This window comes from Crinia signifera, chromosome 6 (genome assembly GCF_055691185.1).
Source record: "Crinia signifera chromosome 6, ASM5569118v1, whole genome shotgun sequence".
Lineage (NCBI taxonomy): Eukaryota > Metazoa > Chordata > Amphibia > Anura > Myobatrachidae > Crinia > Crinia signifera.
In genome coordinates this window covers 275,097,714-275,119,684 of record NC_139222.1, presented here as the reverse complement: position 1 = coordinate 275,119,684, position 21,971 = coordinate 275,097,714, and the positions used below count along the sequence as shown (strand labels likewise).

At 46.0% G+C, this 21,971-nt stretch overlaps 2 long non-coding RNA genes across 2 annotated transcripts in view; both read right to left on the bottom strand.

Moving 5' to 3' along the window:
• Positions 1 to 10,208: 10,208 nt before the first annotated feature.
• LOC146007287 (uncharacterized) lies at positions 10,209 to 11,423 on the bottom strand. Its single transcript, XR_014444316.1, has 2 exons — positions 11,310 to 11,423; positions 10,209 to 10,458 (listed from the first exon to the last, which is right to left on the bottom strand). It is a non-coding gene; the product is annotated as an uncharacterized LOC146007287 (long non-coding RNA).
• Positions 11,424 to 11,526: 103 nt separating this feature from the next.
• The window catches only part of LOC146007286 (uncharacterized), a 33,985-nt gene continuing 23,540 nt past the window's right edge, over positions 11,527 to 21,971 (bottom strand). Inside the window, exon 3 of the long non-coding RNA XR_014444315.1 lies at positions 11,527 to 11,670. This is a non-coding gene — a long non-coding RNA (uncharacterized LOC146007286). The remainder of the gene's footprint in view (positions 11,671 to 21,971) is intronic.

Sequence of the window (21,971 nt, the reverse complement as noted above, 5' to 3'; positions counted from 1 at the left end):
AGTAGAGATGGGTCGTTCGCGAACGATCCGGTTCTTTTGAACGGTTCCCAGCAAAGAACGAGGGAGCCGACGATCCCAAAATGGTGAACCAGATCAGTTTCGTTTTGCATTGCATACAATACAATACAATGCATTGCTTGAGCTCAGCACTGCCACCTTTGGCAGCTGAGATATTTTCTTCTAATTGGAGACTGTGAGTGAATAGAGAAACAAGCCTGCTTGTGCTGCTGCTGCTGCTGTGTCATGTGCAGATCTAGATTCTTCTTGAAGCCCTGAAGGAGGTCAACAGCAGACTCAGCAGAGGCATTGCAAGATTGCTTAACCATCTTCTACTAGTACAGTATCACAGAAAGGTGTGTAGAAGTATGAACATACATTCTCACAGACACACAGACTTTGGTTAGGCAGTGCACATGTTTTTTTTTTTTTTTTACTAGATCTGTGTTTGCTGGGCTGTGTAGTACTTTTAACTTTAATTTGGAGGGGGAGGGGGCCTTCTTTTAACTTTCATTGGGGGGGGGGGGGCTTGGCAATGAGCAAATTTAATCCCCCTTGGCAATAAGCAAATTTAGTCTCCCTTGGCAACGAGCAAATTAATACCCCTTTAACACCGCCGCAAAACCCCGGGTCTTCAGCGGGTCAGACCCCGGTCAGCGGCAGTGTAAATGGGACACGCCGTGTCCCTTTACACGGGACTTCGACCCAGGTCCTGGGAACTGGATTGTTCGTCAGACAAGCGTTGGTCAGACAGTCACTAGGTCGACATGGAAAAAGGTCGACATGGAACAAGGTCGACATGGTTTTAGGTCGACATGGACTTTGGATTACAGGAGGAAGGTCAAAAGGTCATAAGGTCGACATGGGGTTTTCGCTGTTTTTGACCCGAATGTCAACACAGTTGACATGGACACAGTTGGAAGTGAGAATCGGACCCTCGCATCGCTCGCAATGCTTCGGCACAGTGGCTCACTTCGCTCGCCACCCTATTATAATCTCACTACATGCCCTAGTGGATGGTAGGGCATGAAATGCCGCCTGTCGGCACATGTCGGCTCAAAAAACAGTGAAAATCCCCATGTCGACATTATGACCTGTCGACCTTCCTCATGTTGACCTATAACCATGTCGACCTTGTTCCATGTCGACGTAAAACCACATCGACCTATAACCATGTCGACCTTGTTCCATGTCAACCTAAAACCACGTCGACCTAAAACCATGTCGACCTTTCAGCATGTCGACCTAGTCTTGTTGACTTAGTTCAGTCAACCAAACGACCGTTTCCCCAGGTCCTGACCTGGGTAGAACATGACTATGACCTGGGTAGAGGGCGGTGTAAATGGGTACACTGGGTCATCCGACCCGGCTCCCATTTACATCAATGGGGGACCACAGCATCCGCAGGTTGGACAGGGGGCACAGACAGCCTGCGCTGCTGTCTGCTATAATCAGCAGACAGCAGCGGAGGAGGTGAATGGATGCTGGTGTGCGGCATCCATTCACCTCCCGGACGATGGCTGGAGGGGTGCACGGGGGCTGGGGGCTGGGGGCAGCCCAGCAGCTTACCTTGGTGCTGGCCTGTCCCCAGTACGGCGATCGGTGGTCCCGGCGGGGATCACCGCGGGCCTGGCGCTTGGAGATGATGTCATTACATTTCTCTAAAATGTGCAATGTACAGAACGCTTTAAGGAGCCGCATTCCGCTGTAAGCTCCTCTTCTCCTTCTGACACCCTCCGTGTACTCCCTGGTTAGCAGCTGTACATGTACCAGAGACAGGGTATCTTCTACTCTAGTAAGCCAGTACTAGTACATTTATCAAACCATATTTGCGGCTAAATCCCTGAAAACACATGTTTTCGGGGTTTAGCAGCAAACATTAAGTATCCCCTAAATGTATCATCGGGGAACCGCAGCAGAAATCTCCGATCCCTGCTGCGATCCCCCTTTCAGCACCGCCGGCCGCATCCCCATAGGTTTGGGGATGTATCAACATCGGGCAGCCCGGCTTCGCACCCCTGGGCTACCACCATTCTGAGATGGCGATAGCCCATTGTAGTCTATGCCTACACATCGCACTGCCCGGCTCGGATGAGAGGGGTCAGCGGGGGTCTGACCCCCCGGCTTCCGGGTTAGGGCTTCGCAGGGACGGGCTCCTTTCGGAGCCCTGTCCCTGCGCCCTCAAAATTGATAAATTGCCCCGATATGATCAATACCCCAGGACACCACCTTCTCACAAAGGATTATTCCCTGTATTTGTCATTGTACAAGTATATAGGTAGGCATGAGGGAAATGGTTGTATTTAATGGGTGAGTAGACACTTTTATTTTTATATCATAGGGACCCCCTCCTCCCTCCCGAAACTGGCAATGAAAAGGGGTCTTCAAGAGGGAGGCCTGATTTGTACAGTGAGCCACAGAATGTCAGACTCCACCTCCCCCTACTGCCGTATCCGGGGGCGTGTATGCCTGAAATGCTGAGGGCCTATTGGGGAGATATTCAAGGGGAGGGGCTACAGGCTAATTGTAGTAGTACAGAGACCGGTAGCCCCACAGGAAGAGACCCTGAGATATATAAGGGGGGCAAACCCAACGTATTCAATATTCATTTATCTACTGTGTTTACCACGCAGGGCTATTCAATTATTAGTCAATTTCCCCTGTGTGTAAAACCATACTGTAGATTCTATGGGCTAATACTGCGGAGAACAATCTATGTTAAGTGCACCACCTAGGTCAGGGTTAGAGAACCTTTGGCCCCAGCTGTTGCTGGACTACACATCCCAGCATTCCCTGCAACAGTTTTATCATGGCCAAAGAGCAAATTGTAGCAGGGCATGCTGGGATGTGTAGTCCAACAACAGCTGGAGGGCCAAAGGTTCCCTACGACTTTGCTCTGTTTCTGGACTTCCCTCTTAACGAATGATTGCTATTACCTGTTCTAAACAGGTAAATGGGTAAGAAAGGTATTTCCACACAGGTAATAACAATCAAACATTAAGAGGGAAGTCCAGAAACAGAGCATTGTGTCCCTCCTGGAAAGGGTCATGTTGAGAGGTATGGTACACTGACGCAAACCATAAATAACTGTCTTTTTTTACACAAACAGAGCCGTTGATTTGCCCAAATGATACGTATCTTTTCACTGACCGACCCGGTGGGACCCGGATCCGATCAGTGACCCGGATTTGGCCATCTCTAATGCGGAGGGGTGAGGTAATTTTTTGGCGGGGGGGGGCGCCACAATATTAGTTACGCCTCTGGGAGTACTGACTTTATTCCTCACTTGGGGATTAAAGTCCCCAAAATATTGGAAACTTAAATATAAAAAGGGGCCATTTCCACCTTATTAAATGGCCCCTTAAATTATGTTTTTTTTTTTTTTTTTCAAAGAACAATTTTATTGATTTTATAAATGACTAGCAAACATAAACATAGCGTACAGCAGGAAAGAACAGGCTTAGATAAACATATTGCATGTGTGTAAGGGTTAAATATAAGGGTTTTCCAAGTTCAGTAAAGTTTAAAATACAGTACAAATATCAGATTGCCATCCGAGCCATGTAAAGAAATAAAAAACTGATAAGTATAGTATGGAAGGGGGGACTAAAGGAACACAAATTTAAAAAAAAAAGCATGACGGAATCAGAATAATGCATAAATAAATATTAGTATGCGGATAGCCATAATTATAAACAATTTGTATGATTGGAAGGAGTACATTTGAGAAGTACATCATAATAAAATAGATAACCTAGCCATAGCAACATTGTAGGACATTGAAAACAGCACAATAAAGATTACAAATGTGATTAAGAGGGGAAAATATTATGGTCCTTGTCATTACAAAAATAATGAAAAACAATGAGTTATCCCATGGTTATTTTATACCAGTTGGACCTTGTGTCTAAGCTCTAAATTGAGAGTGGATATGGTTCCAATTGGATTCAAAAGTACAGGAAGAATTTGGTGGGCGTGATAATAACCAAGACTTTCGATCAAAATATTGATGTTGTACCATCATGTTGTGGAGTTGGAGCATGGAGGGGATCGTCTTGACTGTCCAATATTTCAAAATTCTTGGCTATTGTAAATATTATTGTAAACATGGGGAATAAAGGTTTTGTGACCGGAACATTTGACTATTTCTGAATAGTTAAGACATAGACTTGCTGAAGGGCGACAGGGAGAAATTAGAATAAATAAAAAGGTATACCTTATTCCATAAATGTCTGATTTTGGGGCAGTCCCAAAAGCAGCGATAAAAATCAGCACTCAATCTCCTGCACCAGAGGCAATGCCGCATACACAGATGGATCAAAGTGAGCACGTGTAGATGGAGGTATATACGCTCTGTGTATCACTCTAAAATGGACTTCTTGCAAAAAAGCTGGTCCTAGTTTTTTGTATAGATGTGAATTGGTGTAAGAACATGCCTGCAGATGTAATAGTAGGAATATCAGTCTGCCATGAATGGAGTAATGTATTGAGAAACAATTTTGATGGGGGATTTATTATGAAATTATAGACATGTTTCAATTTGCAAGGTTGTTTTTGCCATCACTGGAGTAGTCTCGCAATCAGGGAGGAAGGGGACGGCAGATACGTCTGCAACTGGAGGGAAGAGATATAATGATGTGATTGGAGAAACATATAAAATGAAAATATGGGAGATCAAAGGTTTCCTTTAATGAGGAAAAAGGGAGAATGGTCCCACCCGGGTCGAACATTTGGTCTGCCGCACATAGGGCCTTATTCTGATCGGATCGGTGAAACGTGCGTAAGGTCCATCACACCATACGTTTCCCGTACGCTCACGGTGAGCGTAAGTCCGCCCACAGAACAGCCACACACGGACGGTCACAAACGCCGACAATGGGGAGTGGCGTTCACGTGAGCGTACGCCACCATGCACGGACAGATCTCCCTCTTAGCCACCGATACCTGGCGTACATCAGAGCGTACGAAACCGTATACGGACGGGTCTCGTCCGTTTTCACACCGACACCTTCCGTATATCTGAGCGTACGCCAAAGTGCAAGTAGAAATTGAGTCCAAAAACATCCTTGTTGCTCTTAGATGTGGTCTTTTTCCTAATAAAAAACTGGTATGTTTGTGTTACAGTGAAAAAGTTGACACATGTCGACTTCTGTGAATTGAGTGTCCTGCTTTTTAAAGTATACAGAAACACTTTCTGAATGGGTGAGATGGTTATTGCAGCATTGCTTATTGCATTCAGGTGTATGTAATTTACTTGTACTCGGCATTAATTAGCAGACCTAGGTGTCCGCTCTCATGCGGTAGCTCTAAGAGTGGTCAGGAGCACTCTTTGGCGTCTGCCTGTTTTTGGCCCAAAATGCACGGTGCGTTCGCCGATCGAGGCGGTTGTGGCACTGTGCATTTTGTGTGCACACCCCCGTGTACGCCCATGTTTATGCCCAGTTTTCCTCATTAGTCCGGTTGCTCCCATAAAAACGCCCACATGCCGCCCACAATGACCGTGCTCTTGCGGACAGGTTTTTTTGCACGGAGAGACCCGTCCGTGAGCGGTGTGTGGTCGCCGCACATGCGCATAGCGAAAGCTACGCATGCGCAGATGCAAAAAAAAACCCGAACCGACCGCGTACGGTCCCACCGCACCAAGCAGAACAACCCCCATAGTCCCTTAGCCTTACAACTGAGAAAGAAAGAATTTGAGAGAGAGGGAGGAAAAGAGGGGTTGCCCCATATAGATACATCACTTGTGGCAAAGTGTTCGCTAGCTAACTTTTTATGCAGTCTAATCCAGTTGAAATATGTGTTATGAAATAAAAGATGAAAAAGAATATGTGAGGGGATGAGAGATTTTTTGGTGTGCAAAAACGTGTTGAGGGAATAAGGACGGACAGTCCGGAGTCCAAGGAAGGATCAGTATAAATTATTTTCTCGAATATCAATGTAATAGGGGGCGATTTTATCGCATGTCCCAAAATCACACCAAATCACACTTCTCAAAATCGCATTTTGCATTTTTAATGAGATTATTATTATTATAATTTTATTTATAAGGCGCCACAAGTGTTTCGCAGCGCCGTACAAAGGAACAATACAGGGAGACAAAACTTGGCATAACTTTGAATAAATAACAAAAATACAGTACAAATACAGAGCGCCACAGATCAGTACACATTACAGCTTAAATGTAAGTAGTGAAGACTCAATCAACATACAACTAGAGGCTTGATGCCAATGATGGAGATGAGTATGCAGACGAAGATGGTCACTGAGTGTTGGAGTATAGGAGAGCTGTGAGTGAAATGTGAAGAGAAGAGGGCTTAGACGACAAGAGGGAAAAGGGCCCTGCTCGGAGGAGTTTACAATCTAGTAGGAAGGGGAGACAGACAGATTACAAGAGGTGCAAGCGAGGGGGTGGTGTTTAGATAGCAGGATGTAAACAGGCAATGGGTCAGAGAACCAGCTAGTTTATGCAGTGGAAGGGTACGCTTTGATGAATGAGATGCGAATTTTCAGAAAAAAAGTGCGATATGGTGCGATTTTTAGTCATGAAAATGTGCGATTTTTAATCATGAAAATGTGCGAATTTGAGAACATGTGCGATTTTTTTTTTTTTTTACGTGAAAAAAAAAAAAATGGTGTGGGGTCCAACGTCCTGAGCTTAACCAGCCACGGGCTCATTGAGCCGGACCTGGTGCCAAAAATACAGGGTAGAAAAAGCATAGGGGTCTCCCTATTTCTGAAACCAGCCCCGGACTCTTGGACCGGTTCTGGTTCCACAGATATGGGGGACAAAAATCTGGGGGTACCTCATATTTTGAAACCAGAACTGGGCTCCAACAGCCCGTGGTGTCATGCCACAGCCAGGGGACACTTTTAAAATAAGGCCCCAAGGCCATAACATGAGCACCGTGGCTGGTCAGCCTTGGACAGGGTACCCGGGGGAGTGGGGACCCCCCATTAAAGGGGTCCCCCCCCAAGGCTTCATCCTTCCAGGGCTAGAGCCCAGGGCTGTCACCAGCGTCCGTGGCCAGTGGACGCCGGCCTGACAGGGTTAAATCATTCATACATAACATTGCTTTATACAGGTGAACTAGCAGTGAGAGCAGGCCTCCCCCGCATGCTGGGAATTGGCAAACCACCTTGGTATTAATGGGCCTGCTGGTACTTGTAGTCCACCTGCAAAAAGAATGTTAAAAAAAAACACACACACAGAAAAGTACAACTTATATTATAAATGTATAGGGCCTTATTTTGGTTCATTCTTTCTGACAAAATCCTTCTTAGATGGACAAAACCATGTGCACTGCAGGGGGGGGCAGATGTAACATGTGCAGAGAGAATTAGATTTGGGTGATTAATTTTGTTTCTGTGCAGGGAAAATACTGACTGCTTTATTATTACACTGCAATATAGATCTCACTTTGAAGTAAAACCCCACCCAAATCTAATTCTCTCTGCACATGTTACATCTGCCCCCCTGCAGTGCACATGGTTTTGCCCATCTAAGAAGGATTTTGTCAGAAAGAATGAACCAAAATAAGGCCCATAGTGATATTACTTATACTTATATTATTTGCTGATCTAAACCTTAGTAAGTTTGCTCAGAGACCATTCATGCAGTATATATTTCGGTGTCAATGTATTATACAGTACCCTCAGGTTACATGCGGGTATAACTCCTCCTGCTTCACCTCTTTATTAAGCCGAGGCAGCAGATGTATTACCTTCTCGGATGCTGAAGTGGGGGATTGAAAACTCCCTCGTCAGGCGACCGCAGCCAGACCCTTCAAGTGCATTAGCTTAGTGCTGGCGCATTGTGTCTCTCCCCCGGCAGCTCATTGAGTATGCATGAGATCTCGTTACTCACGCAATTTCTCCCATGGATCCAGGAGTGACTGTTAAAGGGGCGAGGACACCTGCAGTGCCACTGACCTTCCTTACAGATAGTAGTGCCGATAATGGCAGTAATACATGGGTAAGAAGCTGTGTCAGTGCATAATGCACACTGATATCACATCTCTCCCATAGCGGGGGATAATACATTTACCCCAATGTACAGCGCATTTGCCTTTTTTTTATTTTGGAGGTCAAAGCTGCAAAGTTCTTGCAAAGCTGCAAAATATGAAGCTTTGCAAGTCAACTAAATGCTGCCTGCAAGAACGCCCCCCCCCCCCCCCCCCCCACTGCATGCACGCTGATTTCCCCTACATGGATGTTTTGCACAAACATCCATTCGCAGCTTGCGTGCGTGGACGAAATTATTCGATTTTCGGCAACCATTAAATTATTTCTAAGGCGTTTGGAAATCTAAGTCACTCTCTGGTGACTTACAGTAGATACAGTATGCGGCTCCCTGGTACGAGAAGAGGGTGGGCAGCTGACATCCAGTGATGTCAGCTGCCCACCCCCAGTACCCGCTTTAAGGGCAGATTACCATGGGAACGCCCAGCGTCATGGGAACGCCCAGCGTCATGTAACAGTGGACGTTCTCATGGGTGCAACTCGTGTCTGCTGCCTGACATAACAGCAATCTCCCTCTCCCCCTCAATAGTAGTCTAGCAATCTCCCTCATGTCACCTAGCCCACAATACACTGTTACATCATAGTTACCTCCCCTCCTGGATTCGGCAGGAGACTCCCTGACATAGCAGCAATCTCCCTCTCTCCCTCATTAGTCTAACAATCTCCCTCATGTCCCTAGATAACCTATGGAATATACCCCCCCCCCGCCGAGCGATTCCCTGCGCTCATAGTAACCGATCATAGTTACCTCCCCTCCCGCATTCTGCAGGAGACTTCCTGACATAGCAGCAATCTCCCTATCTCCCTCATTAGTCTAGCAATCTCCCTCATGTCACCTAGCCCACATTACACTGTTACATCATAGTTACCTTCCTTCCTGCATTCTGCAGGAGACTCCCTGACATAACAGCAATCTCTCTCTCTCTCTCCCTCATTAGTCTACCAATCTCCCTCATGTCACCTAGCCCACATTACACTGTTACATCATAGTTACTTCCCCTCAAGCATTCTGCAGGAGACTCCCTGACATAACATCAATCTCCCTCTCTCCCTCAGTCTAGTAATCTCCTTCATTTCACCTACACCAAATTACACTGTTACATCATAGTTACCTCCCCTCCTGCATTCTGCAGGAGACTCCCTGACATAGCAGCAATCTCACTCTCTCCCTCATTAGTCTAGCAATCTCCCCCATGTCACTTTGTGGCCATTTATATGGAACCACGTGTTTTCATTTATATGAACAATACTTTTCTTTAGAAAGTATAGTAAAGGTCTATGCACACTGGGTGATTATGCTCAGCATGTATGGACAGTGATGACCGCTTTTCCCCTGCCCGGCATGGTCAGCGGGGGGTGGACGGCTTTGCATAGCACAGCACTATGCAAAGCCATCCACAAAGAAGCTCATCTGCTGTTAATGCCAGCAGATGAGCGGCTTTCCTGGCGATGTAGGAGCTCGCATCACTGCTCATCGCCGGGCCATACACACTGTGCTACTTTGAGCTAAAAGCTGATGTGTGTATGGGCCTTTACTCTTACTAACTGCTTTAAGGCTCAGCTACATTTGGATATAAGTTATTTTAAAAGATTCCTCAGATGTAGCAGTACACACCCACGCTTCTAGGTGCCACGTTCTCTTTTTACAATATCTCCATATATGGATCTAGCCACGCCCTTTGGGTGGAGCATGACACACCCCTCAATGGGGCACTGTGCAAAATTGTATTACCAACTATAATCTCCATGAAACTAGTTTTCAAAAGTAGGCAAGTATGGTTTGAATGTTGTTATAGAAAATTAATTAAATAACTGTTGTCGTTGCTTATTTTATGCGGCTGTCTGATGTCCCATTTCAGAAAGATCGGGCCAACAAATCAGTACCCTGTTAGGGTGTGTATGACATCCCATCAGGTCTGATGCCATTGAGTCTGACGCACATCCGAACTGATCCAAAGGTTGGACCTGCATGCAGGTCCAATCTCCCACTTAGACCCCCTTCAGGCGGCATGGAACAGGGGTAGCATGCAATACATTACATGTGAAAGGAACGCATGCAATATGTCGCATGCGATCCTGCCACCCGGGAAGGTCCTAAACGGCTAGCGAGGTATCGGATGGCCATACATTGCTGAGACACATCTCAGTAGTGTATGGCCAGCTTTCAATCAGTGAGACACATGTTCTGCAGATGAGGTTTGCAAGCAAAACATGTTTAATATGCAGCTTTTTTTTTTTTTTAAGCCCTATATGGAACATGCATCAGATATTTATCTTTAGTCAAATGATCCATCAGCATACAGTATTCTCCTATTGCAGCAATGTCACACCATCACAGCTTTCCTCTGACATATGAAATTGTATGTAGAATTACACACACTGAGATAATAACCATTAATACTCATTAATACACAGCTCCATCCATTATCCCCTATCTGGAACCTGTGTAAGAAAAAAAAATCACATTAGAATGTGTTGGAGGTTCTAAGAATAAATAATTATACAATGGTAACTGAATTGACAGAAGCGGATGTTCATGGGGTGCCGGATGATGCTCAGACAGTTGGGATTCAGATGTCAGTATACCGACATCGGAATACTGACTGTTAAGTGGAGTCCATGACCGGCATAGAGGGAGAATAGAACGTGTGGCAAGTGGGGCGAGCCACTGAGCCCGTTGCATGGTAAAAGAAGGGAGCCCGCAAGGAGCTTCATTGCGGTCCCCCCCCCCCTGTTGGAGTACTGGCAGTCGGGATGCCGATGTCGGTATACGGACAGTTGGAATCCCCACTCTCGGAGCGTCATATCACACCTATGTAAATGTACATGGCTTGTATTACAGATTATTGCTAGAACAATGGCTGTGTGTAACTTATCTGGACTCACGATAGATTGACTGTAGGTCGACAGTCATAAGGTCGACCACTATTGGTCAAAAGGGCGACATGGAAAAGGTTGAATGAAGATTTTTTCTTTTTTTTATTTGAGCCGACATGTGCCTACAGTCGGTCTTTCATGCCCTAACATCCACTACGGCATGGAGAGAGAATAAAATAGTGTGCCGAGCACAGTACACGGTACACTTAGACGGTGTCCACACCGACTTATGTCGACATAGACACAAAAAAATGAAAAACTCATGTCAATCTTTTGACCCTGTCGACTTTTGACCCTGTCAACGTTTTGATTGTCAACCGTTTGACCCTGTCGACCTTTTGACCCTGTCAACCTATAGTGTTCGACCTTATGACTAAACCAAAATACCACAACCATGTGTAATATCAGTCACTTACAGGCTGGTGTTATAGTGCCGGCCGCTCACCCATCTCAACCCATCTCCAGCCTGGTATAGTTCATTCAAAATCTTATCCCATGCCTGCGTTTCGAGATTGTGTATTATAAATGCCTAGAACACAGTGATATAACACGGTGATTGATTAATAATGAAAATAATATGATATATTAGATGATTACTGAGCCTCAAAGTAGAGCAAAGACCACTCACCTCCTGTCCCTGGTCCTCTATCACTAGTAGATGAGCTCCCATCACCTCACACAGCTCCTGGCTCTGGTTCCATGTCCTCCGTGTAGCATCTGAATAGTAATAACAGTTGTCCCCATACAGCAGCCAGTTACTAGGACACAGTGCGCACCCTGTAAGACACAATTGGTTTTTGTGACATTCCCCTTTTAATGTACAGCTTTACCGGGTTACATTGTGTGTGCATTGTAATAAGACATCAGGGTGCATAACACCCAAACATCAACATTTTTTGTCAAAGGTGAGATCTACTAAATCTTCACATTGCACTAATGGAACTTGGCATATTGATCACTGAATGGGTGCAGCAAGTATATAGTATCGTGACTATATATTATCTTGTCATACTCCTCCTTCCTTTACAGCATACTTGCCTACCCTCCCGGAATGGACAGGATGCTCAGAAATATTGGGTGGCCCTCCAGGCCCCTCAGAGAAGTGGACAAGCCTCCTGCATCTCCCCGACCCCATACTTGGCCATCCACTTACATATTGCAAATTGGTGTATGCGGATGGAGAGATTGCTCGCCTGTTCTGATCATTCACAATTATTTCTTTGGGATTTCACCGGCCCACAGCAGAGAGGCAGTGGTTAACAAAAAAGATCCAACTCAGTATATGACTCTTACAATGTGAAAGAAAACCAATGTGATAACCAATTAAGTCAAAAGAGTTAGGAAAAACACAAGAAAAAGAAAGCCATTGTGGTTTGCAAAAGAAGTAGCAAGTATCGTGAAAGCAAAAAAGTTGGCCTTTAAGAAATTTAAGCAGACGCAGAAGAAAGGACAAAGAGGTGTATCTTGTTAGACAGAAGGAGGCTAAGAAGGTAATCAGATGTGCAAAAGCACAGGCTGAAGAGAAAATGGCCCAGTCAGTGGGTAAAGGGGGGAAAACTTTTTTTAGGTATATAAGTGAAAGGAGAAAAACAAAAAGTGGAATAATTAGACTGAAGACAGAGAGTGGAAGTTTTCTTCAGGGGGACAATGTAATAGCAGATAATATTAATAATTATTTCTGCTCAGTATTCACTGCCGAAAGAGAGGGGAAGGGGCCACAGTTAAGTTGCAAGTATAGTCAGAAAACTGAGGGAGAGACAAGTACATTTACAGAGGAGAAAGTCCTCACAGAACTCTCAAAACTGAAAGTGGATAAATCAATGGGGCCAGATGGGATACACCCAAGGATACTAAAAGAGCTTAAAGGGGAGCTGGTAAAACCAATAACAGAATTATTCAACCAGTCACTAGCTACTGGAGTAATCCCAGAGGACTGGAATACAGCAAATGTAGTCCCACTGCACAAAAGTGGAAGCAAGGAAGAGGTAAGCAACTATCGACCAGTGAGCCTCACATCAGTAGTAGGAAATTGATGGAAACACCAGGGCCGGTGCAAGGCACCGGAGCGCCCCAGGCGAGTCGGGCTGGGGGCGCCCCGGTGCCGGGGGGGGAGGGGGGGTGGGTGGTGTGTGTGAGGTGTGGTACCTGTCCTACCGGCGCTGTCTATTTCAATCTGGCGGCGGAGGCAGCGGGGGTCCCTGCAGTCTATTAAAAATCACGAGCGCTATCCGCCGGGCTATGCGGAAGCGCTTCTAGTGTGAAAACTCTGGCAGCACGCTGATTGGCTGAGATCAGCGTGCGCCGTGCTGCCAGAGTTTTCACACTAGAAGCGCTTCCGCATAGCCCGGCGGATAGCGCTCGTGATTTTTAATAGACTGCAGGGACCCCGCTGCCTCCGCCGCCAGATTGAAATAGACAGCGCCGGTAGGACAGGTACCCGGGCGGCATTTTCCGCCCTCCAGTGGCCGGCGCCCTAGGCAAATGCCTAGGTTTGCCTAGTGGTGGCGCCGGCCCTGGGAAACACTCTTAAAACAAAGAGTTGTAGAATATCTCAAAACCAGTAATTTACAGGATCCAAAACAGCATGGGTTTACTGGGGGAAGATCATGTCAAACAAATCTTATTGACTTTTTTGACTGGGTGACTAAAGTAATAGATCAAGGTGGGGCTGTAGATGTAGCTTATCTAGACTTTAGTAAAGCTTTTGACACTGTCATACATCGCAGACTGTTAAATAAACTTGAAAGCTTGGGATTGGATTCTAAAATAGTTGAATGGATAAGAGCGTGGTTGCAGGACACAAAACAGAGAGTTGTAGTAAACGAAGTACAGTCAAAGGAGTGAAAGGTTACAAGTGGAGTACCCCAGGGATCTGTACTTGGACCGGTGCTTTTTAATATCTTTATTGGTGATATTGCAAATGGAATTGAGGGTAAAATGTGCCTTTTTGCAGATGACACAAAGGTATGCAACAGGGTAGACACACCAGGAGGGGTAAAACAAATGATTGAGGATCTAGGTAGATTAGAGAAATGTCAAGAGAATGGCAACTACAGTTTAATGCCAAAAAATGCAAAATCATGAACTTGGGTCTCAGAAATCCAAAGACTCAATATAGTATAAATGGCACTATAATGGAAACTACTGAGGAAGAGAGGGATCTAGGTGTCACTATTTCAGGGGACTTAAAAGCAGGTAGGGAATGTAACAAAGCAATGAAGAAGGCAAGTCAGATGCTTGGTTGCATAGGGAGAGGTATCAGCAGTAGAAAGAAAGAAGTAATAATGCCACTGTATAGGTCCTTGGTATGACCTCACCTAGAGTATTGTGTTCAGTTCTGGAGGCCGTATCCCCAGAAGGATATAAATACATTAGAGACTGTACAAAGAAGAGCAACTAAAATGGTGCATGGCCTACATCACAAAACGTACCAGGAAAGACTAAAAGATCTTAATATGTATACTTTAGAGCAGAGAAGGGAAAGGGGGGACATGATAGAAACTTTCAAATATATCAAGGGTTTTAACAAGGTACAGGTGGGAGACATTCTTAACAGGAAGAGGAGCAACAGAACACAAGGACATGCACTGACACTAGAGGGAGGAAGATTTAGGGGAAATGTGAGGAAGAATTTTTTCACAGAAAGAGTAGTAGATAAGTGGAATAGCCTCCCATCAGAGGTGGTAGACGCAAATACAGTAGTACAATTTAAACATGCTTGGGATAAGCATATTGATATCCTTACAAAACAATAAGGATCAAATATGGTTTGAGGTAACATGTTTAAAAAGAGGGCAGACTAGATGGGCCAAGTGGTTCTTATCTGCCGTCAAATTGTATGTTTCTATGTTTCTATGTAATTACTTATATTGCTAACAAAATTACATTACTGTAGTAAGGATACAGCTGAAAAACCTTTTGCTAAGAACAGAAAATAAGCAACGTCTTGCAAAAAATAAACAACTACAAATATACAGAACATATATAACTATAATTCATCAAACCTATATATACAGATGGAGCCACTCTCAATCAATACAGGAGCGGACGGGGAGATGCATGCGTCACACGTGCATGTGTGTCCCATTGTAGAGAATAGGGCACGCGAGCACCTCGTGTGCGTGCATCAGAATCAGAATCTTTATTTGTCATGAAATGGCCACACGCAGTGAACATTAAATGAAAATAAATAGCATACAGCACATATATACAGCAAAAGCATAAAAAGACAGTGATAACCGACAGCCAAATCGTTCATGCCTACATTATTTAACCCTAGGATTTACAATTATTTAAAATCCGAACAGCTGTTGGAAAAAAGCTCTCTCTAAATCTCTTTGTCTTACATAAAACTGATCGATAACGCCTATGAGATGGAAGTAAGGAGAAAAATCATTATATGGGTGGGTTAAGTCACTCAGAATACATTTTGTCTTCAAAGAAAGTCGACTCAAAAAGATGTCATGCAGGTTCGGCAGAACAACATACACTGCCTTACCCGCCGTTGACACAACCCTCTGAAGGGACTTTCGATCCGTAACCGAGCAGGGACCAAACCAAGCCAATAACCCATAAGTGAGGATACTCTCAATTACACAAGAATAAATATGAATCAGGGTCTTCTCACTCAGACCAGCCAGTCGCAGTTTCCTCAGGAAATACATGCGCTGGTTGGCCTTCTTAATAATGATGTTAATATGGGTATTCCATGAAAGGTCATTAGCAATATTGATACCCAAAAACTTGAAAGTATCAACAATCTCCACCTGTTGACCATTTAAAACCAACGGACAACACACAGTCTTTTTATACCTCCTAAAATCTAAAATCATTTCTTTTGTCTTGCTCACGTTAAGGACCAAACAATTCCCTCTGCTCCAGGACCAGGGCCGGAGCTACCACTAGGCAGGCTTAGGCAGCTGCCTAGGGCGCTGGCCGCTAGAGGGCGCCCCTTGTTCAGTCCAACATTTAATTGGTGTACCACCAAAACAGCAGCCGGTCCCTTGACCACTGGTTTTATATATTTTTTTTTATAAATTTTTGCGGGTTTTCTGTGGGGCGGCAAGAAGCCCATGCCTCACCTGGAGCAGCACTATACAGCTGACGGCAGCTACATGGAGCGGTACCTGAGTCCTTGCCAGCAGAAGTCTCTCAGCGGCAGGACCACGCAAGGCGGCTGGGGAACAGTAACCAGAAGATATAAATAGATGGTAGCAGCAGGGAGCAGTAAGTAACCCCCCACTACATCCTGGTCATCGGTAAAATGCTATTTGTTTTTCTTGTGGTGTGGTGGGCTGGGCAGCAGCAGCAGCAGCAGCGCGGGGACAAGGTCCTGTATGCTGATCCTGACAGCTGGGTAAGCTCCTCTGCTGACTCCACGGCTGTCAGGCAAAATGCTGTGGCCATTGACTAAGCTTTAGAAACTTTCAGGGTAAAGAGGACACAGGGCACCCCCCTCTTCATTTTAGTGCTGATCCTCCTATTATTCCCTATAGAAATACATACTGTATGTTCAGCATGCCCCAGTATTAGGCAGGCAGGAACAGGAGTCATCAGCGTGTCTCCCTCCCCCTCATGCTGCAGTCGGTCAGACAGGTTACATTCAGATCTCACGCTGGGAGCCAGGGAAGGTATGTAAACTATATATCCCTTTCCAAGTGTATCCAAATAGTGTTGAATACACTTGAATAGTGGCATGTAATTTGCAGACTACCCCTTACTCCCAGAGTTCGTGAGACATCTCAGACTGGGAGAAAGCAGAAGAGCTGCCCAGTGCAAGACAGCAAAATAAGAATGATGAATGTGCTCAGCTGTATGGGGAGTTGTGGATTTAGGTGGGTTTCTCTATCATCCTGTGTGAGTGTGCCTATGCTAAATCCAGATGATCTGTGTCCCCACTACTACTCCTATCCAGTACCTTCTACTACTCCCACCCTTACCTCACCAGCTCCCCCAGCTACCATGTGCCACTATAACTACCCCCACCCAGTCCCTACTACTCCCACCCTTACCTCACCAGCTCCCCCAGATACCCTGTGCCACTATAACTACCCTCCACCCAGTCCCTACTACTACCCTCACCCAGCTACCATGTGCCACTACAGTCCTTATCACCTCCCTCACCCCTGCCAAGTGCCACAATGTCTTTACTACTACCACCCTCACCCACCATCTCCCACAGATGCCATGTGCCAATATAACTACACCTACCCAGTTGCTACTACTACTATCACCCCACCACCTCCCACTGCTGCCATGTGTCACTACAACTTCCCCACACAGTCCCTACTAATAACTCCCGCACCCACAACATCCTTCTGTGTCACTCAAATGGGGTAGGAAAATGTATGAGACAACACTTTCACCTGACTAACTGGGAAATTGTGTGTGGGGGGGGGCGGGGGGGGGGGGGGCGTTAAGCAAAAGTTTTGCCTAGGGTGCCAAGAAACCTTGCACCGGCCCTGTCCAGGACTCTAATTTCGAAACTTCTGATCTATAAGCCGACTCATCCTCATTGGTGATAAGACCCACAATGGCGATGTCGTCTGCAAATTTAATAAGACGGACAGAATCTGAGCTGGAAAAACAGTCAAACGTAAATAATGAATACAATAGAGGACTCAAAACGCATCCTTGAGGGACTACAGTATTAACTACAAGTGTAGTGGAGACCTGATTACCTATCTTGACGGCCTGAGGCCTATCCGACAGGAAATCCAGAATCCAGCCACAGATGGACCCATTAAGACCTATACCAGAAAGTTTTTTTACCAATAGTAATGGCGGCACGGTGTTAAACGCCGAGCTATAATCGACAAACAAAATCCGGGCAGACGAACCGTTGGATTCTAGGTGGGCAGAAAGCTCATGAACTAACATGAGCATTGCATCATCCGTAGATCTATTTGCTTTATAAGCAAACTGAAAGGAGTCAAAGCCAGGGGGAATGCACACCTTAACATTCATGCCCCATGCCCCATTCTGGCAGATGGGCGGGGACATCTGTACTATCTCCCAGTCTAATCCTGTGAACCTTCACTGGCCAGTCTTCCAAGGTGCACATATCACTCCTTTAAATACTGTTGCAGTTGCTGAATTAGTATTTGGCTAAAGATTCATGAGCGAAGAGAAGTTACTATTACTCTCTTGTGGAGAGAATTCAAGATGATGAGCAATATTGCAATGTACAACTGTATTTGTCTCCAAAATTCTCCAATTTACGTTATTTTATTCTAATAATTATACATTTCTTTTATAATTAACTTAATTTATTTAAATAGTAATTTATTTAATTAGTAATTGTGCAGCGGCTATCACTGAAGTGGTATCTTGCCTGAGGATGATATGCTGTCTGCAGTGGTGTAACTATGGCAATGCAGCCCTTGCGGTGGTGGTGGTGGGGAGGGAGCTTGTGCCACAAGGGACACAGGGTTATGGCACTTTTATGGAGCCGGAGGCTGTAAGCTGGGCAGTTTGACTGCCACCCTTCCACCATGCATGCCGCTCCCCCTTCCACCATGCACGCCTGGGCGCAGGGTCACTAACGCGGCTGGCGGGACGTGGCTCACATGGATGCAGCCCTGACCCCAGATTACTGCATCCATGCCGGGGGGGGGGGGGGGGGGGGTATGCAACCAGCATAGTAACAGGCAGCCAATCGAGAGACAGCATGTTGCTGAATGGGGGCCTGAAGACACTGCTCAGAGTCATATCTTAATCTGAGCAGCGAGGACCCTCCGGAGTGATGCCAGGAGCATACAGGTATGCGGGAGCAGCATGTCCAAGCCACAGGTGTGGTTAACTAATTTCAGAGGGGTCAGAGAAATAATAAAAAATATAACAGAAGTAATAGAATATCTATGGGGTGGAGTGTGTGTGTGTGTGTGTGTGGGGGGGGGGGGGGTGATTGTAGGCTGCCAAGGCTGCCCAACTTTTAATAATAAAACTGCACGAGGGGGCTCTTGAATGCTGATAAAACTACAGGGAGGGGGGAAGGGCGTGATAAAATCAATATTATTAACATGCATCAGCCTAAAGTGCAGAATACTATGGAGGGCAGAGCTTATGGCTACTCTCCACCTGCCACCCCCATTGCCCTGTGTAGTGTCCGCTCAGCTCCTTGACTCCTGAGCATCTCACACTAGTACCAACGAACATTTGGAATATGGCGCCTGTACACCAGCCTAACAAAATTCACTGACTGCCAACCAGAATCAGTGATTGGCTCATGAGCCAGTGCTATATTTCAATTGTCCATCAGTACTGGTATAGGAGCTGAGCGCACACCACACAGGGTGGTAGGGGTGAGCACTTTCCTCTTCTCTCCTCTCCTCTCATGCACTAATGTTGGAATTCTGTAAGGGGCACCAATGTGGGTAATGTGTAATGGGCACTACTGGAGGAATTATGTGTAAGGGTCATTACTGCGTTCATAATACATGTGTGGCATAATGTGTAATGGGCATTACATGTGTGGAATAATGTGTAATGGGCATTACATGTGTGGCATAATGTGTAATGGGCATAACAAGTGTGGCATAATGTGTAAAAAGCATTATGTGTGTGGGATAATGTGTAATGGGCATTATGGTGTGCATAATCCAGGTGCAGTGTGTCTAAGGGGATCTTTCAGATCGATATCCCAGGTCGGGCCCGGGATTTTGAAATCTTAAGTATAAAAACAAAAATAAACAATGTGTTTTTTTGTTTGTGTTTGGGGGGGGGGGGGGGGGCAAAGCTGATTTTTGCACCTGGGCCCACAACTCGCTAGTTCCGCCTCTGGTCACAGTGCTCTCACGGAGCCAGAGCCAAGAGTCCTGTGTGAGCTGTAGCAGCCTGCCTACCACCCTTCCACTGTGCCCGCTGCTCCCCCTTCCACCTTGCATGTCACTCCCACTTCCACACTCCCCTCCAAGCATACAGGGATTAACCTGTATGAATGGTGCGGTGCCTGCAGCAGAATTCCGTTGTCTGCTACATTTCTGTCACAGGTCGCCGCCGTGGGACACAGCGGGTGGTTTTACTCACCTGTCTGTGGCTGTCCTGTGTGCAGAGGTCCCCTGGGGTTTGCAGCAGGCGACGGGGGCCTGGGGCTGTGTCCGGTGGCAGGGAAAGCTGAGAGCGCTGTGGGGAGCCGGAGTATGCTCAGGCGGAGCCGGGAGTCCGGCGCCGCCATCTTTGTTGAGGGAAAAAGTATGGGCAAACTACTATTGGCCAGGTTGGGAGGTTTCCCTGGTTTCCCTGACATTCCAGCCAATGGCAGCCACTCCCTGAGTACCAGGGAGGCTGCCTAGGCAAACCTATGTCAGAACAAAAAGTCTCTTGAGCCAGCTGCACCTTTGGGAGATCAAATGGGGGTCAGAACACAAGTTCTGTGGCAGCGCTGGGGTTAAATGGTTTAAAAAATAATGGATATTAAAGGATTGGATGATCTTTACAAACAATTGTAATATATTATTAAACAACCTGTATATACAGTATTCTGTTAAAAATGATGTAGAATAGTACATGATATCAAAGCTGCTCAGCTTTGATAAAGCTGCATTGTGGGAAAGCAGCGAAACGCGTTGGAGACCCCACCATTACCCTGATCTCTACTCTGCTGGACACTGTTTATCCCTGGACTGATCATCATTCATTGCTGTCCCTTCAAACAGCAGAAAATACCCCATTGCCTCCAGTGACTGTAGACTTCACGCCATCTGTCCCAAACAGCCACCTACTAGAAAGGACTCACTCCCCTCAGCAATTGGGAGTCACTCATTTCCCCAGCCCACACGGGCTAATCATTGGACACCCCGACATTGGGAGCTCCCCACATCCCCCTATCACTGCCCCCCCCCCCCCGCGCGCTATCCGTCCACAAGTGGGGAAGAATCTCCTGGAAACTCCTCCAGTGGCCATGGAACTCACACCATCTTCTCCAGGCCACACACTAGAGAGGATCCATCACTTATTGGCTGGGTGCTCCTTTTCTTCCATCAGCCCATCGGGGCTTGACATTGTTCTCCTGACAAGTGGGAGGCCCACCCAGTATATTGGACATTGCCCGTTCCAACCTACCAACGGCAGGACGATCACAAACCTTTTTGCCGTACACCAACGTCCTAGCAGTGGTAACTATACCAAGTACTAACTGTGCATATTAATACTGATTTATTCATAATTATAGAAACAGGCCCAGCAGACAGAGTGGTATATTATGTATATATCATTTATTTTATTGTTTATGCGTATATCATGTACTATTCTATATAATTTTTAACAGAATACTGTATATACAGGTTGTTTAATAATATATTCAAATTGTTTGTAAAGATCATCCAATCTTTCAATATCAATTATTGGTACTTATGAGTTATCTGGGCGCCCGATTTTTTGATTGTATGCCTTAAGTTAAGGCATACAATCAGATGCGATGCGATGCGATATCGCATCGCATCGCATCGCATCGCATGCGACCATCGGATGCGATGACCCGATTTTTCCATAGGAATCAATGTTAAAATGGACTGAGTCCATTTTAACATGGAATTCAATGGGAAAAAGGGGTCCTTTTCATACCCCTACTATCCAAGTGGGCATGGAGTTGGATATAAACCTGTGGCGAGCGTAGCGAGCCACCGAGCCCGAAGCGTGGCGAGCGAAGCGAGCCCCGCGAGGGGACGGTATTCTGTGTCCCCTCGCGGGGCTCGCTACGCTCGCCACGCTTCGGGCTCGGTGGCTCGCTACGCTCGCCACAGGTTTATATCCAACTCCATGCCCACTTGGATAGTAGGGGTATGAAAAGGACCCCTTTTCCCATTGAATTCCATGTTAAAATGGACTCAGTCCATTTTAACATTGATTCCTATGGAAAAATCGGGTCATCGCATCACATCCGATGGTCGCATGCGATGCGATGTGCCCGATCCGACCCGATTTAGAAATCGGGCGCCCAGTTAACTCACAAGTACCCAATTATTTTTTAAACCATTTAACCCCAGCGCTGCCACAGAACTTGTGTTCTGACCCCCATTTTTTCTCTTTGTCTTTATCGGGTCTAACTAACCCGCCAGTGCAGCTGCCCCAACTCATAT